The sequence below is a fragment of the Dipodomys spectabilis genome, unplaced genomic scaffold, assembly GCF_019054845.1.
Source record: "Dipodomys spectabilis isolate Male_0828 unplaced genomic scaffold, ASM1905484v1 ptg000422l, whole genome shotgun sequence".
NCBI lineage: Eukaryota > Metazoa > Chordata > Mammalia > Rodentia > Heteromyidae > Dipodomys > Dipodomys spectabilis.
Genome location: NW_024871099.1, coordinates 589,470 through 595,804, shown reverse-complemented (window position 1 = coordinate 595,804; position 6,335 = coordinate 589,470). Strand labels below are relative to the sequence as shown.

At 43.3% G+C, this 6,335-nt stretch overlaps 1 pseudogene; it reads right to left on the bottom strand.

Moving 5' to 3' along the window:
- Nucleotides 1-1,411: 1,411 nt before the first annotated feature.
- Nucleotides 1,412-4,988, bottom strand: LOC122097540 (annotated as a pseudogene).
- Between the last annotated feature and the right edge of the window lie 1,347 nt (nucleotides 4,989-6,335).

Sequence of the window (6,335 nt, the reverse complement as noted above, 5' to 3'; positions counted from 1 at the left end):
TCAAGTGGTAGAGTGGTAGCCTTGAACAAAACAGCTCAGACACAGCACCAGGCCCCTAGTTCAAGCCCAAGTACTGGCAAAAATAAATAATAAATAAACAAATAAAATTATGATCAACCAGAACATACTTTTCAAGGACTGTTTAATAATTCTGCATATCTCTGTATCCCTAGCCCCATTTTTGTCTATAAACCTAAGGCTCAGATATACCCTAAGGATGGCTGAAGATGGGCTGAAGTGGGGTCTTCTCATGGCTGCCATACTACACCTTGAGACTGGCACTGGTGGCTCATGCCTATCAGCCTAGCTACTCAGGAGGCTGAGATCTGAGGACCATGGTTCAAAGCCAGCCAGGGCAGGAAAGCTGGTGAGACTCTTATCTCCAATTAACCACCAGAAAACCAGACATGGTGCTGTGGCTCAAGTGGTAGAGCACTCACCTTGAGCTGAAGAGCTGAGGGACAATGCCCAAGCCCAGAGTTTAAGCCTCACAACTGACAAATAAATAACATATTTTGTTTCTGAAATTTTAGGTCGAGACAACTCATACTTCAGCTATGTTCTAAGGCTTCACAGCGCCACTTCCGGTTTTCTAGTGATTTATTGGAGTTAAGAGTCTCATGGGCTTTTCCTGCCTGGGCTGGTTTTGAACTGTGATCCTCAGATCTCAGCCTCCTGACTAGTTAGGATTACAGGTGTGAGCCACCGGCAGCTGGCAAAATGAACACTTTTATATTTTGAAGCTATAAAACTAGTTGTGACAATGTCAACAACCCCTAAGGCTAGGTACCGGTGGCTCATGCCTGTCATCCTTGCTACTCAGGAGGCTGAGACCTGAGGATCACTGTTCAAATCCAGCCTGGGTGGGCAAGAAAGTCCATGGAGATTCTTCTTGCCAAGCAAACAGCAAAAAGCTGGAAGTGGAGGTATAACTCATGTGGTACAGTGCTAGCCTCCAGTGCAAAAACTAAGGGTGGCACACAAACCCCAAGTTCAAGCCCTAGTACTAGTACAAAAAACACAACAAAACAAAAAATCCAACTGTCTTCTCCTTTAGCTTTTCTCCTCCTCTTCTTTCTTCTTCTTCTTCTTCTTCTTCTTCTTCTTCTTCTTCTTCTTCTTCTTCTTCTTCTTCTTCTTCTTCTTCTTCTTCTTCTTCTTCTTCTTCTTCTCCTTCTCCTTCTCCTTCTCCTTCTCCTTCTCCTTCTCCTCCTTCTCCTCCTTCTCCTCCTTCTCCTCCTTCTCCTCCTTCTTCTCCTTCTTCTCCTTCTTCTCCTTCTTCTTCTTCTTCTCCTTCTTCTCCTTCTTCTCCTTCTTCTCCTTCTTCTCCTTCTTCTTCTTCTTCTTCTTTCTTCTTCTTCTTCTTCTACTTCTTCTTCGTATAAATGATTTAATTAGGCTCTCAGTAAGTTTAGAACACTATTTTGTGAGGATAAATTACATTTGTTAGGGCAAAAAGAGATCTCAGGTAGCTGTGGAATCTCTTTGATTTGGGGTAGAATTTGTGAGTCCACAGCTTTCTGATCAACCTTGCGCTGCTCTGTAACCTTGTATTTCTCTTTCTGTGTCAAAGATCTCACCCTCCCGGTGTCTGGTCTTCCACCGCTGTTTCTTCTTGAAGCAATTGTCAGTGAGATGTTTGGGGATTTTCACCTCGCTGATATCAATTTCTGTGGAAGTGGCAATAACAAATTTCTGATGTGTTCTATGCAGAGGAGCACGATTGAGGGACAGAGGCCCAGTCACAAGTAGTAAGCCACTGCCCAGCTGCTTCAAGACAACCACTCCCTTGCCTCTGTGGCTCCCAGTGAGGATGAGGATGGTCCCTGGAGTGATGCTGGCCGCAGCCTTCACGCGTGCTGACTGAAGGGCTTCTTGCCATGGCTCAGCAGCTTCCGAGACACATCGTCTGTGGGGTCATATCTGGGCATTTCCCGAAGCTTAACCACACAGGTTCCTCCGTTCTTGTCGCCACCAACTGGTTTTGTGACAGTTGCAAGAACCTTCTCCTTCTTTCTTTTCAACCTTGGACTACCTCTTGTACATGGAATTTTCTGGATTACATTGAAGATTGGGAGTATCTGCCAACTCCTCGGACCAGGACCAGGTTTCGGCTACAGTGGGGCCTCCCTTTCTTGGGCTTTTTAGCCTTAAGGGTAGCCTTCTTCACCATCAGCATCAGCCTTCTTGGATTCAGGCTTCTTCTCCTTAGTGTCTGCCTTCACAGCCTTTTCACACTCTATCTTGCAAGACAGGAAAGAGCTCTTTTAGCTTTTCTGCTGAAGCTACTAGTACTCTTGGATTTGAACCACACTTCCACATCTGTGATTTTTTGCTGGTTAATTGGAAATAAGAATCTTACAGCCTTTCCTATCTGGGCTGGCTTCAAATCATGATCCTCAGATCTTAGCCTCCTAAGTACATAGGATTACAGGTGTAGCCACCGGCACCCAACCAGGGATTCTTTTCTAATTCTACTGCAACTGGATCACCATTGTGTTCAGACTTCTCCAAACACTCCCATCTTGAGTGAGTGGGCAAGACCATCCAATGGCTAGCTGGTAGAAATAAAGTCAATGGTGATCTATTTTCAAGACAATGCCTTTGATCTTGGATAGAAAAAATTATCAGTAGCATGGTCACATAGTGACTGGTGGACTTGACAGAGTTCATGTGTTGGAGAGTCTGAAGGCAATCAGGATTCTTTAGAAAGGGAGAATTTAGGAAGGGGAAGAATCAACCACCATAGATTGAGAAAATAGGTACAAACTATGGAAGTACCAGAAAACACATACTCAGAAGAGCCTTCCCTTCAGAACAAAAACAAAAGGCGGGTAGATGGAGACAGCCAAAAGCTCATTTCTAAAATTTAACTAATCTTCAGCTTACTCAACAGAAAGTAATACAACTTGGGTGATATCTGGGAGAGAATATAAATCACATAATACTCAGACCAAGAAAAATTGGGGGAGGGATCACCACATGTTAGGGATAAAATGGTTTGTGTGTTTGCCCATCAAATTTGTACATCAAATACTTGATCTTACATACCCACTATTAAAGTCTTACTTGTATCTCAGTTCACTTCTTTTCTCAGAGTCTATCCCTGGAGCTTGGGTGAGCGAGTGTATTTCTCACATAACCAAGCCATACAGGATTCACCCCCATGCTCCCTTCTTGGATTGCTCTCTAGCTTTCCTCTTCTCAGTTGGCTCCAGCCACAATGACTTCAGGATCTTTGCATGTGCTGCTACTTCTGTCTGGAAGGTTCCTCTGCTCGATATTGATGACTAAACCCCTTTCCTCTCTCAAGACTTTGCCCCTATGTCACCTTCTGTGTTGAGTAGAGACTCAGTAAGAGGGGCTTAAGTATCCTTCACTTCCTTTCCTTCTAGTTTCATAGACTGGGATTCCATGTGGGACTTCATGTGAACAAAGCATTCTACTGCCTTACCCAAAAAAAAAAAAAAAAAATGTGAATCTGGTGGCTCATGCCTATAATCCTAGCTACCCAGGAAGCTGAGATCTGAGAATCATGGTTCAAAGCCAGGGTAGGAAAGTCTGTAAGACTTTCATCTCTAATAAACTACTGAGAAAAGTCTGGAAGTGGAACTGTGGCTCAAGTATATTAGAACATTAGCCTTGAACAGAAGCAGCTCAGGGACAGCAACCAGACTCCAAGTTCAAGCCCCAGGACCAGCAAAACAAAAAAGTGTGAAAGACCACCAGATTGAGAGGTGTAAGGTCGGTTTGGAGACTTGTGAAATAGAGATACTGTAATTTGAATGACAAATGAAAAAGATGGATGAGGATGATTGTGGTTGTGGGTGGAAAGAAATGAAGGGACCTGAGAGATACTTATAAAGATGAATTCATCAAGCTTGATTGGTTGGCTTAAAGCATGAGAAAGAATTGGAACACTCTCAGGTGTTGATCTGGGTATTAGATAGGAAGTGATCCTTTATGCAGAATGATCATGGTATCTTGGCTGGAAGATCCAGTTTTATTGAATTGGTCATGCTTGGGCATTGTTGAAGGTTATGAGAAATGCCAAGAGTAGGACCATTAATTATAATAGCTACCTCATATTTAGGGCTAGATGCATGTCAGTGTTAGGGACTGAATATGAAGTACTCAGCTGGGGGTACGATTTTGGGAGGTGGTAGGAACTTTAGGACATGACATGTAACTGGAGAAAATTGTCCTTGAGGAGGGTGGGGAGCTTGTATCTTGTTTTCTTTCTGCTTCCTGGCCACCATTAGAACTTTGGTCTCCCAGGACCTCCTGTCACCATTGAAGACAAGTTAAATGTTCCTGGATAGGTAGTTAGGGACAGAGAATGGCAGCTGAGACTGGCTCTAACAGAGTGGGTGGGAGTTACACAGCAAGAAATAACCACCTTGTTCTCATGGGCCTGAAGGTTCCAGGTCCATAAAGCATGCACCCTTCATAGTATGGCCTAGCCCATATCCCTCTAGCCCATGTTGAATTAAAAGTGCTTTTCAAGTCAGTCATCAGTGGCTCACATCTGTCATCCTAGCTACTCAGGAGGCTGAGATCTGAGGTTTGCAGTTCATAGCAAGTCCATGAGACTCTTATCTCCAATTAGCCACCAGAAATCTGGAAGTGGAACTGTGGAGCAATAAAGGATAAAGTACCAGCTTTGAGCAAAAAAGCTCAGAGACAGAACTTATGCCCTGAGTTCAAGGCCCTGTGTGCATGCCTGTGTGAACATTCACACACACACACACACACACACACACACACGTATTTTTTTAAATATAGGCAAAATTACCCAAACTTGTATTTCTCAGAGAGTTTTATCTCTCTGGAAATAAGATTAAACAACCTTTTGACATTGAATTATATTTTCATTAAAATATAAACAGGTTTGCCAGGTCACCATTGAAATGACACTGCTAAGGATACCCTGTAATGTCCCTTCAAATTCTCATGCCACTTTCTCCAAAGACAGGCAGGTACAGCTGAGCACTGGTGGCTCACACCTATCATCCAGCTAATCAGGAGGCTGAGCTCTAAGGATTATGGTTCAAAGCCAGCCTACGTAGGAAATTCTATGAGACTCTTCTCTCTAATCAACCACCAAAAAGCCAGAAGTGGAGCTGTGACTCAAAAGGTAGAGGTCCATCCTTGAGCATAAAAACCAAGGGAGAGCATAAGGCACAAAAATAATAAGGAAAGTCTATGAGACCCTTAGCTCTAATTAATAAGCAAAAAGCTGGCAGTGGAGGTGTGGCTCAAGTGGTAGAGCACTAGTATTGAGTGAAAGACCTAAGAAACAGTACACAGATCCTGACTTTAACTACCAGCACTGGCAAAACAAACAAAGAACAAAATCCTGTATCTTTCAAGTAGTTTTTATGAACCCATTTTACAGGTAAATAACTATAGAAGCCCCAGAGAGGGCCATACAGCAAGAACAGAAACACATCAAGCAGATTTTAAGCCCTGTGTTTATGGGCCCCTGTCTTCCACTCTCTCAGCATATCCCATAGGATGGTGGCAGATAGCTCAGGTTCATCCTGATAGCTTCCTGCATCTCTCTCCCTCAGGTGTCCAGGGAAATAATCAAGGTGCCATTACAAGTGGCCTCCCTTCCCTTCCCCCCATACCCACCCCCACCCCCAAGGAGATTCCTGTGCCTCAGATTTGGCTCTGAGACAGATTAACATCATGGTCACCATGAACCACAGTCATCCATCTCCTGCCTCAAGAATGCTCTGACAGACAACCTGAAAAAACCTTTTAATTATTCTCCAGCTTAGTCAATAGATCAAATGTACAAATGAGGAGCCCTCTCCCTTCCTTTTATTCATGCCACCGTTAGACTCTTGCTGCTAAATTCCTGGCCCATATCCAAGGCTTTGTTTTGTTTGAGAAACAGAAATAATCACATGAATTTTCTGCTGTAAAAGGATAAAAAATAAGGCACTCCACTAAGCCATTTTTATCTCCTGGTGGACAGCCCTTTCATATTCTTCAGTAGGAAGGAAATTAATTGGGGACTTGAAAATACAATTTTGCATAGGTGATGATTACGAGCCATGGGGTTGTCTTACAGAGAGGGGAATGCTTCCCATAAAGATGAAATGTTTCCTTTTTTTTTCATTTTGTATTGTCTCTAAGACATCATTTACCAATTACCAAGGCTTGGTAATGATGAACCAAGGCATGACTGGAAATTCTCTGAAACAAGCCCTCTGATTGCTTACAGGGTACACAGGGGAGTTAGAACCTATCATTTAGAGATCTTTATATGCATCATCTGTGACCACAAGGACTCCTGAAGGATGGAGAGGTACACAATATCACAG